Genomic DNA, 12,094 nt, shown 5'->3' on the forward strand with positions numbered 1-12,094 from the left:
AAAAAAAAAAGGGAAAAAAAAGATTACTGAAGTCCATTTACAGAGTTACTTCCTATTCCTACCCAAGTAATTGTCTCTATGTCTCTTTCTACCTGGCGAGCCCACCGCCCCTACAGTGAAAATCTCCAAAAAAAAAAAAAAAGCAAAAGGAATGACTGTAGCAGAAGATCATCTTGGGTTCAAAGAGGAGTGTCGTGGGCAAAGAGGTAGGTTGAGGTGCTACCTGGAACAGGAGGAGGAATTCTTCATTTTTCTAGAACTGGAGGAAAATGTGGAGGTAGTTGTGTATATGGATATATATTTGGGTGCAGGAAACCTGGACACATCTGATGGTCTCTGTGAGGTAGAAGGTAAGGCAGTCATTAAACCAATGAGCTGTGTCAGTTGACTAGACAGCCTAAGGAAAATAGTGAAGATTTGGAAAATAAGAAGATGAACAAGCAAAGTCCCCGAAGTATAAGAGGAAAGCAGGCAAATTGTCCTATAGATCAGAAATTGGATTTGTTTTTGTTGTTGTTGTTGTCTTAGTAGGTATATGAGAAAGAATATGAGTAACTTATTTTCAATATCCAAAATGATTCCTAGTAATTGTTCACAGAATAAAATGGTGGTCACTAATACTTTATAGTTGATCTTTTACTTTAAGTCCAACTATATGAGAGGAATTTAGAAAGTTCAAGGGAAAATAGAATTAAAGTACAAGTTTATTTGGATAAAAAAAAAAAAACTTTGAAATCCTTGTATAGCTTTTTCATCATACTCATTTGAAGACTTCTTGTATAAACCACCTTCCAGCATATTAATATCACTTATTATCACTATAAATTTTACCTGACGCTAAGCCTCATCTTATCTCCACCAAAGTTCTCAAAAGTAGAGACATTTATGATGACCTTATCACCCATTCTTCCCAACAAAGGTTTGAAATTTATTCTGTCTTAATTTGTCACTGCCCTGGCCCATATTAAGTTACTAAAATAATACACTGTCTTCACAATATTAGTATATTCCACATACTAGGACTATTTCAAATATATTTGCCTCTTTGATTATCAAACAGTAGACAGCTAAATGTTGGAAATGTGGTCCCGAACAAAAAAAAAATTTTTTTTTGGAGAGGTTTTTGCTATAGGGCGCGTGCGCTCACCAGACAGGCAGAGAGAGACATAGAGACAGAAAGCGAGAAATTGCCCCCCAGGGGGGATGGTCACGCCTCAATCCCTTCCCCTCCATTCTCCTCTCGGGATCTTGGGCACGCACGCACACGTGCCCAGCGTGAGTTTTAAGCCACCGGGTCCGGGACACGAACCGCGGTCAACTACGTGGGAGTCCAGCAACATAGCCATTACGCTAACTGCTGGTTCCCACCAAACAAAATATTTTTAAGCAGCAATAATTTTTGAGATACAATGCCAAAACTACAAACTATGAAAGACAAACATGACTACATCAAATTACAAACTGTTACACGACAAAGGAAATGTGAAGAGGAAATAAAAGACAAACCATAGATGGGGAGAAAATACGATATCATATATGTGCCAAAGGGTAGACTTTTCAAAAAATCATATAGGAAAAATGGGGTATACCTATGCAAAAAAATTTTTGACTTGAAACTATACTTCACATAATATAGAAGATTAACTCAAAATGGATCATAGATCTAAATTTAAAGCCTAAAAATTGTAAAACTTCTAGGAAAAAGGCAAAAGAAAACCTCTGAGACCTAGGATGGAGGAAAGATTTCTTAGGTACAACACCAAAAGCGTAATTAATAAAAGAGCAAATTAATAAATTGGATTTCAATTTTAGAATTTCTATAAAAAGACACTGTTAAGAACATGAAAAGGTAAGTCACTAACTGGAAGAAAATTTTTCCCAGTATGTATTTGATAAAGACTTGTCTAAACTATGCAGAGACCCTCAAAACTAAACAATAAGAAAGCAAATAGTTCAAAATGAGCAAAAGATGTTGGACACACGCTTCACCAAAGAAAATACCGAGATGGCAAATAAGCATATGAAAAAGTGTTCAACATTATTACTTGCTAAAGAAATGCAAATTAAAATTCCAATCAGGGGCCTGCAGGTAGTATGGTGGTTAAGGCACTGGACTCCCACATGGCCAACATGGTTCGAATCCCAGACCGGCTTGCTTTCTCACTTTCCTTCTCTCTCTCTCTCTCTCTCTCTCTCTCTCTCTCTCTGTCTCTCGCATGCTTGCCCGGTAGCAAAATGGGAAAATAATAATAATAATAATAATAATAAATAAAATGAAGTAATTCTTTTTTAAAAAAATTACAATCAGGGGACCGGTAGGTGGTATAGTGGTTAAGGCACTGGACTACCACGTGGCTGACCATGGTTCAAGTCACAGGCCCAATGGCTTGAAAGTCACACCAGGCATATATGTGTGTTTGCCCAGAATCCCAAGAGGAGAATGGAGAAGAGATTGTTGTGTAGCCATCCCCCCCACCAGGGGGTAATTTCTCACTTTCCCTCTCACTGACTCTCCTCTCCAGCAAGCATATTCAACCTATTGCAAGAGCTTAAAAAATAATAATAAAATAAGTAAAATAAAATTGTAATCAGATGCTATACATTATACACACCTATTAGAATGGCAAAAACTGAAAATACTGACTACCCCAAGCACTGGAAAGAATATGGAGAAGCTGGAATTCGCAAGTCTGCTGATGGGAATGTAAAATATACAACTACTCTGTTTGGTAGTTTCTTAAAAAGCTAAGAATATACCTACCATATGATATACCATTTGCTTGACCCAAGAGAAATGGAAGAAGATATTCACATAAAACATGTACAAGAATGTTTTACAACTTTGTCATAACAAAAACTTTGAAGTAATTCAAATGTCTATCAACAGGTAAATAAGTAAACTATGGTATATCCTTACAATGGAATACTACTCAGCAGTAAAAATGAATAAATTACTGTTTCATACAACCATACTGGTGAATCTCAAAATAAATATGCTTAGTGAAAGAGGGCAATCTAGAGAATTAATTTGCACCTGATACTGCAAAATGCAAACTGATCTATAATGACAGGAAGGAAATGATGGCTTTCAAGGATGGTAAGGATATGGAGAAACAGAAGAGACAGAGAATAGAGGAGCAAAAAGAAAATTTGGAGGATGATAGGTATATTCATATTCTTGATTGTATTAATAACTTCACAAATACATACATGTGTCAAAACTTCAAATTGCATACTTTAAATATGTGCAGTTTATTATATGTTCATTATACCTCAATAAAGTTGTTTAAAAATTCTATTGCCACCTACATTTTCTCCATTAGAAAAATGTAAAAGCAAATAATACAATGAATGCCTATATATTAATTACTTGGCATAAAACTATATTATTAAGAATATAGTTGAAGTTCTCAAATATAACCTCCTGCACAGGTTAGATGATTTCAACACCCTTTTAGTGAAGAAGGCCTGCAGGTATCTCGAAACCATATTTCCCTTTTGTGAATAAATGTGTACAACAAATCTTTTGTAATTCTTACTGCAGTCTGAAGGTCTAGACATTCCCCCCACATACCTTTTCACCATATTCATATGATATCAGGCTTAGGAATCCCCTGTAGGAAGTGATACATGAGAGCTCCTTTAACTAACCACATAGACCTTCCTCTCAGCTCAAAAGGAACTTGTTTAAAATGTGCTCCAGCACAGCATGCTCCATGAGCGGGTGGATGGGGCAGAGAGAACTCTGGCAAACTCAGGTACATGTGGCAGAGAGGACTCTGGCAAACTCAGGTACATGCATGGCCTCCTTTTAGTTCCCAGTTGACTGGCAAAGGCAGACAGACTCTCCACTTCATGGAAGTGTCTGGGTTTTATCACTCTGGGCTGTCCCTCTTTTCATGCATTATATACTCCCTGCTGGAAATGACAATGTCTCTGCAGGAAAAGAAAGAGTTCAGCCTGTAAGCACTACAGTGGGAAGTAAATGTGTTTTACAAATTTCAATGATATCTTAGCAACTGTTTTTCTAAACATTTTGCAATAATACAAGAGGAAAGGCCATTTTCTACAATGATATAACTCAAAAGCATCAAAGAATTAATGTCAGGTCGAAATGAGAATATACCCTGTCTTAGTATTAATCTCTGGTAGTAAAATAAACAACTATATTTATGTAATTATGCCTCTTACAGTCAGATCGTGAAACTATCCCAGGCCCCAGAGACCAACATGTCCAAGAATCTCGCTTTATAAACAAAGAACAGAGAGGCACAGCTGCTTTATTACTTTCTATTTCAAAAAACACCCTAAATCCCCAAAAGGTCACCCAAGTATGCCCCTATTTATTGTATCTTTTAGTGCTTCACTAATGGCATTTCAAAACTTCCCAACTGCAGAACAATGAGGCTTCAAGATAGAGATAGTGGGATGGTTCTCATTCAGTGGAGCTAAAGTGAACAATCTATAAAAGCTAATTAAATTTTATCCCACTAAGAAATAAGCCAACTGCTTCTGATTTAAGTTCTCTAGTTTTCCTGAAATTGATGCAAGAAAAGAGAGTTCAGTTTCATATTCTTCTACCATTTCATAGCTAGAATAACACACATGGCCCCATAATCAAGTAACAGATTATTGATGGTTTGTTGTGTAGCCCAGAAGCCTCTTGCTTCAGCAGACCCAAAAAGTGTACATGCATGTTGATTATGAAGGTCTAATAGGATCAACTGCAAGCAAGATAAATAAGCCCTTTATCAACACTGCCATAAAAGTAGTCTTGCAACAGTAAATGTGTAATCATCTCTCTCCTCAAAATCCCTCAGTTGATTCCCCAACATCTTGGCATAAAGTTTAACTTTATATATTTTTCTATATAATGCCCTTTATAACCTGTATTATTTTCTAAACAGCCATTTGGAGGCATAACTAATACACAAAAAATACATATTTATACAATTTTGTGAATTTGGACATATGTCTATATCCATGGTACCACTGCCACAATCATGACTAATAGACATGCTCATCACCTTCAAAAATTGCCTTGTGGCCCTCCAGGCTTTTTATTTGTTGGTTGGTTGGTTGGTTTCATTTTGTTTGATTTGTTTTGTTATAAAAGCACTTAACACAAGATTTGCCCTCTTGGCAAATTTTTAAGTACATAATACCACGTTGTTAACCATATTGTACAATGTTGTGCAGCAGAGCTCTAGAACTTACTTTTTCTTATATAACATTGTATCTTATCTATCTTTCTGGCCTCATTTCCTGCCATCACCACCACAATCACCACTTTTGCCACCGTTCATCCCAACCCTGTATCCTGAATTTCAGTCAAATACTTGAAAACTTTCAGTCAGCTTTGCTCATGCCTTCATGACTTAGTTCATTCAGGTCCCTCTTTCTTCAATTACCTCTCTCCTTCCACCATCCTAAGTTTGCCTTGGTACCTGCTCATTTGTAGTTGTTTCCAGTGTGGTGCCCATGACCCCCACCTCCTGGTATCCATGCCTGTGTACAACTTCCTCCTCTCACGTGTAGATTGAACATAATGGCTTGTGTCCAATTTACAGACTGTGGCAAGAGCAATGAGGTATCGCTGCAGAGATTAAATTACAAATGACTATTATAAATGACAGCTTTTGTCTTGCTCACATTCTCTGTCTCTTTTTGCTTGCTCTCTTTAATAAAACAAACTCCATTTGTGAGTTACCCTGTGCAGAGAACCAGGTGGCCAGAAACTGAGGGATGCCTTTACCAACAGCCAACAGTCCAACAGCCTGTGAGGAACTGAAACATAACAACCACCACAAGCTTGGGAGCAAATCCTTTCCCAATTACACAGTCACGATGACTGCAGCCCCAGCTGACATATTGACTACAACCTCCCGAAAAACTCTGACCTACCGACTTATTCCCAGACCTCTGACCCAAAGAAACCATAAGGAATATTTTTGATTGGGAGTAATTTGTTTCCTAGAAACAGAATAAATACATCATTACTTGGCACAATACCTAGCATCTACCAGCCTAGAAATCATTAACCCTCCTCCCCTTTAAAACTGTCTGTGTTCTACACTCTGCCTCTGCCATATAATTGTCATGCATCTGCCTGTTTGCAGCTTTGTCTCTATTGTTCTACTTTAAGTTCCTTCAACTCAATATCATGTCCTTTTATCCCAGGTTCCTAGTACAACACCTGACACATGGAAAAACTCAGTGTTTCTAAAATGATGAATGAAAGTGAATTAAATTATAAGTTAGTTTTAGAGTTAAATCAAAAAAAAACTTACAGTCAAATATTCTTTTAAGTGCAAAGAAATATGCTGGTAATTATCAGAGTAAAATAAAATCCTATTAGAAGTCTGTTTTTTACTCAACAGTGATCCTTATTGACCATGTCATTATGCAGATATTTAAGATGAATCTCTTGGGTGGGGCAAAGACTCAGTTTAATTGCTAAAGGTTTAGACTAAACATTTTGAGAGATATAAATCACTCATGGGGGACAAGAAAAAATCACATCCTGATCTACTTTGTCTCTTCATAACTGCTCACAAGGAGGTTCCTATTAGGATACTGAAAGGTGAGGTGGTTTGATGAACCCTTCTCCAAGAACAAGGGCATAGGTTAGGGCTCAACAGGGATTCCGTTTTTTCAGAAGGACGTATTTACTGTGTTTATTATATGTGTTATCTCTTCTTTTGGGGGGGGGAAGATTTTTGCCTTAGGGCATGTGCACTCACTGGAAAGAGACAGGCAGAGTCAGTGAAAGGGAAAATGAGAAATCACCTCTGTGGTAGGCAGTTGGCTAGTAATGAGCGGCAGCCCTAAGAGAATAGCAGAAGGACACATGTCACATCAATCACAATTTATCAGGAGTTACAACCAGACCCTCCATGAGATACCTTCTTCCCACCCAGCCCCTGGCACCAGGAAGGCGAGGCAAAAACCATTTTCCTTCCTTGGTACCTGAGGAAGACACAGAGGGATGATTGTAAATTTCTCTCTTACCATCCCTCGTGAATACAGAAAGATCCAACCAAGCGTTTTGGTCAACATCGTGATTCCCACTTGGGCGATAAACAATTAGACAGTCTATCCTAATTAAACATCCTGGCTCACACTGGGCATGCACAGTTAGGTAATGAAATTCCTCAAATTCTTCACCTGTGAGATAGATGCTCAAGCCCAGGAGAAAGCCCCCAATTCAAACAAGGACACAGATAGTATGACAAACCTCCCACTGTTAAATATTTATGATCACCTCTAATAATAAAAATAACACCTAACCAGTTAGAAATGCAGTTGCTACCTAGCAACCTGCCTGCCCAAAAGTCTTTTGGGTGTACTTCTTTTCTAAAATCTTTCTTTCCTATTAAATTATCTTTCTACCTACTTTTATTGTGGTTGTGGCTTTATTTTGTGCCTAGGGATAGGTCTCTAATTTTAGTGATCTGGATCCAAAGAACCAAGGACTTCACAACGCAGCTGGATGCTCTCCCATCCTATGACAACCCCCAAGAGGAGATGGCCATGTCACAACCCCTTGTCCTCCAGTCTCCTCCCGGGATCTTGAGCATGCACACACGCACACACATCTGGCATGAGTTTGAAGCTACCAGGTCCAGGCCTGAAACCACAGTCGACCATATGAAGTCCAGCAATACAACTGCTATGCTATCTGCTGCCCCCATTAGCTCCTATTTTAATTTCTCATTTTGGTTAATATTATAATGCATAAAATCAAAAGCTCTGGATTTGGCTTCTAGAAAACAGAGTATCGATATTATGATCCGCTTTATTGCTTGTGGGACTCTTTTAGTTGTAGAGATGCTGAAAATATAAGATGAAAAGCAAGCTAATTTTCTGAGGACAGCTGCAATGGAGGAAAGTAAAAATAATCAACTTTTCAACCAGCTATTTTATTTCCCATTTGTTACCACATCAATCCTCCCCTACCAACGTTAGGAATGTTTTCCCATGTTATGGTTTCAGGGGAGTTAAGTAATTTGACCTAGGTTACTCTGCTAGTAAACAATAAGATAGTGACTTAACCCCAGTTCTCAAAGACTTCAATCTCATATTCTTTCTTCTCAGACTGTGCATAAGGTATTGGCCTAGACTTTGATTCACTTTTCCTTTCTTTTAAGAAGCCTTTATTGAACATTTTGACTGTGCCAGGCTTTTTGCCAAGGGATGTGCTATGAAATGTGACATTGGAATGTCACAGTGGAAGATCCAGAGCCCAAAATGAAATTCATGCCAGTAGCAGCCCTTATATTTAAGGATTTTTTTTTCTCTTAATGGTTTTTCTGATACTATCTAAATGTTTTCATCTATGACCCTATTACAGAGGAACAAATATTGTAGCACAAACAAGACTGATTTTTGTCAAGTGTACAAAAAGTAAGCTAATGGAATATTCTAACTTAAGGTCTATTTAGTCATTTACTCTATGCTATGAACTGCAAGAAGCAACAATATGCTCACCTGTCTTACATTTTTCCACATGGAGCATAAAACTTAGCAGCGTAGTACTATAAAATCTAAATAATATCAATTTGAAAATTCAGTTAAATATTTGGGGCTCCCAAATACACACCAACATTTCTCTGTCTCCCCTGTACAAATATAACATGAGAGACTTAATCAATGTGGCCATAGTCCGTGCCTTTCACATATTATCCCAATTCATTGATTTACCAGCACTGTGAAATAAACATTAGTATAGTCAACATGTAACTATCTAACCTATATTTGGCACTTAGTATGTGCTGAGCACAATGCTAAGCATTTAATATAGGGGTTTTTTTTTCATTTATTCAGTAACTATCGTGAATCTAACATCATCCAAGAATTAGGTTAACACATGTGGATAAACAAGCAAATCAAGTGGACAGGACATTGTTCTCATAGAGTTGCATTCCAGGTGGGTGGAAACAGCAATAAATTAGAAAATAAATACTAACACGATAATTACAGATAATATAAGTTCTATGTTCAAGTCTGGTTTTTTTTACCAATAACAAAAAAAAAAAAAAACCTGAATCTGGGTAATTTAAGAGAATAGAGGCTTATTCAGTTCATAGTTTGGAAGTTCAAGATTTCAAGTCCTCATCTGGTGGAGATCTTGCAGAGTCCCAAGGCATCATGTCACACGGGCAAAAGCAACGTGAAGTGGTTGATACCATCAGTCTGTTCTGGTCTCATAATCTCTCCTTAAAAACCCACCAGGAGTCAATCACAGAGGGCCCACCCTTATGATCTTAATCCTAATCTCTTCCCAAAGTCCTCACCTTTCAACATCGTAACTGGAGCAGGTTTTTGCTCTTTTAATTCTTTTACAATGTCTTGACACTTGAATTGTGAGATTTTCAAAAGCAGAGCATGATGGAAAGGAAATTAATTTAACATAGAGATAAAAATGCCTAGAGAAGGAGATGTCTGCTTTAGAAAGAGGTGCTCAAAGAAAGTTTCCTGGGAAGGGAACTTCTAAGCTGAGGCCTGAAGAACATAATAAAGACAGTCATGAAGAGACCTGGAAGAAGAGAACACAAGTGAAAAAATCTCAGAGGTGGAAAATAGACTAACTTGCTAGGTGAACAGAAATGACACCAGAGATGGGATGGTCCAAGGTGAATCTGGAAAGATAAGCAATGGCCTTAAGGTTCATGATGAAAATTTTTTATTCTGGGCAGTTTTGTGGTTGTTATTTTGTGTCTGCTTTTTTTTTTAATGTAAGAAGCTCTTTCATTCATCAAATAAAGCAAAAATACAGGCAAAATATACTCATTAATTTATTTTCCACTAAACAAAATATTCTTTGCATTAGGAGCAATAAATGATTAGCTGTCAGGAGTTGCTTTTGGAGAATGGCTACAAGCCCCTTATCAATGGTCAGATATTAATATCAAGGTCCATCTCCTCTCTCATACATTAATCTTCATACTTCTAGCTACTTTAACCACAAATCAGCCATTGTTCTTTCATAATTCTTTTGGGTATCATCAAAGAATGCACAGGCAATCCACCTTATTATAGGATGCTTATAATATTCCCAGTGTTCCGGGATGTAGCCTTCTGGAATTTCTGCTAATTCAACTTCACTAATGAATACATTCATCAGAGTTATGCCAATTGCTACTGGAATCCCAGTCAAAAAATGTAGAATTTCACTAAATGCAGAAAATGCCAGTCATAGAATCCAGCAACTTTGATGATAAACAGTCTTTTCCCATGGTCTCCACCGTGTCAAACAGGAGCAACAGTCTTTGAAAGCCACAAGCAGGGAGCCCCCAGAATCCAAGTCAAGTTCCAAGCTGGCAGCCAGAGAGGGCTGTCACCGCAGTGACTCAAGCCCTCTGCAATAAACTCATGGCTGCCACGGCTATGACTAGCAAGAGCTGTTTTTCGTTTTTTCAGTGAGAGAAACAGAGCTATTTTTGACAAGCTCCTCCTGCCCCAGCCTCCCTATTAGCTAGGATTACAGATGCATGCTACCACATCCAGCCTGTTCTGATTAATCCAGGAACGGGACCTCCCAGGTGGCTCAGCCTCATACATTAGCACCCTACCACTTATGCCACCATGGTTACGCTTCGATTGTGTTTTGGAAGCATGTGTGTTTTAAGCAGAGGTACGGTGCGATCTTTGTCCTTTTTCAAGATGATTCTGCTTGCTCCAAAGGGAGTGAACTTTAGATAAGCAAGAATGTAAGTGGGGAAGCTAGTGAGGAAGGAGGTCATTACTACTATCCAAATCAAATATGGTACAAGCTTGGAAAACAAGGAATCAACCAGGGGTATGGAGAATACCCATGCTGAGATACAGCATACAGTAGAACTAATAGTGTTCTCTGAAGATCATGTGGGAAATGACGTTATGGGTTTGGCAAAATTGTTGCCTGTTTATAATCTCTTTACACAGGTAAAGTAACTAGAACTTGGGCCTGGACCCTTAACCATTATGCTACATTACTTCACATGTATCCCTACTTCTTTTTTTAGTGTTCTATAGGGCATGTGTGCTCACTGGAAAGAGACACAGAGAGAGAGAGAGGAAGTGAGAAATCATCCCCCAGGGAGGATGGCCATACCACAATCCCTTCTCCTCCATTCTCCTCTTAGGACTTTAGGCATGCACACACATATACCTGGCATGATTTTCAAGTCAGAGGGTCCAGGATTCAAATCATGTAGTTGGTCATATGAGATTGGGCCACTGGAACCGCCACACCATCTGCTGGCCCACATCCCTACTTCTTATCCAAAATTTTCCCAATAACTTCAGGTTTGTGTCACCGTCCACTCTTGGTCCTTGACCTCTTGGTTTTCGAGAGGGATTGTCATATACCTATAAATTGTTTCCTGCCCAATTAGAGGAGAAGGGTACAGAGACGACAGTGGAGGTTTTAAAGACAGGTTTACAAACTTCTTGACTCTTCCTCTCTGAGTGCTTAATTCCCCTCCTCTTGAGTGTGGGCCGGACTTAAGTGATGCACTCTGGTGAACAGAATAACCAGAAGTGACAGAATGTTACGGGGACATAATGTTACTTCTGAGATAAGATTATAAAAAGACGGCAGCTTCTGTCTTAGAAATATTCTCCCTCGTGCGCTCTCCTCCCCTACCCCCTTCTTTTTCTGTTTCTATCATTCTACCTCTCACTCTCTTTCTCTCATCACTAATTAATGAAAAGTCAGCCACAGTGTCAGGAGGACATTCAGGTAGCATGAGACCAGTCCCCCCATGGTGTGGAACCAAAGCCTTCCAGCAGCCATGTCACTGAGTTTGGAAGCAGATTTTCTGAAGCCTGAAAACAGATACCATAAATGATCTTAGAAGCAGATCCTCTCCCAAATGAGTCTTAGGATGACACCAGCTCCAACCAAGAGTTTAAATGCAACTGCATGAGAAACCCCAATACCTAATCCTAGAAACTATGAGATAATAAATCATGGTTCTTTAAAGCAGCTAACTTCAGAGTGGTTTGTTCCATAGTGGTGCATAACTAACACAACTATAACATGAACAGTTCCTGAAGTTGTGCAGCATGGCAGCCCTCTTCCTATTCCCCGTACACCCTCCATTCCTGC

At 38.6% G+C, this 12,094-nt stretch overlaps 1 pseudogene; it reads right to left on the minus strand.

Moving 5' to 3' along the window:
• Positions 1-9,757: 9,757 nt before the first annotated feature.
• The window catches only part of LOC102467688 (NADH dehydrogenase [ubiquinone] 1 beta subcomplex subunit 5, mitochondrial pseudogene), a 4,396-nt pseudogene continuing 2,059 nt past the window's right edge, over positions 9,758-12,094 (minus strand).

This window comes from Tupaia chinensis, unplaced genomic scaffold (assembly GCF_000334495.1).
Source record: "Tupaia chinensis unplaced genomic scaffold, TupChi_1.0 Scaffold000093_1, whole genome shotgun sequence".
Taxonomy (NCBI): domain Eukaryota; kingdom Metazoa; phylum Chordata; class Mammalia; order Scandentia; family Tupaiidae; genus Tupaia; species Tupaia belangeri.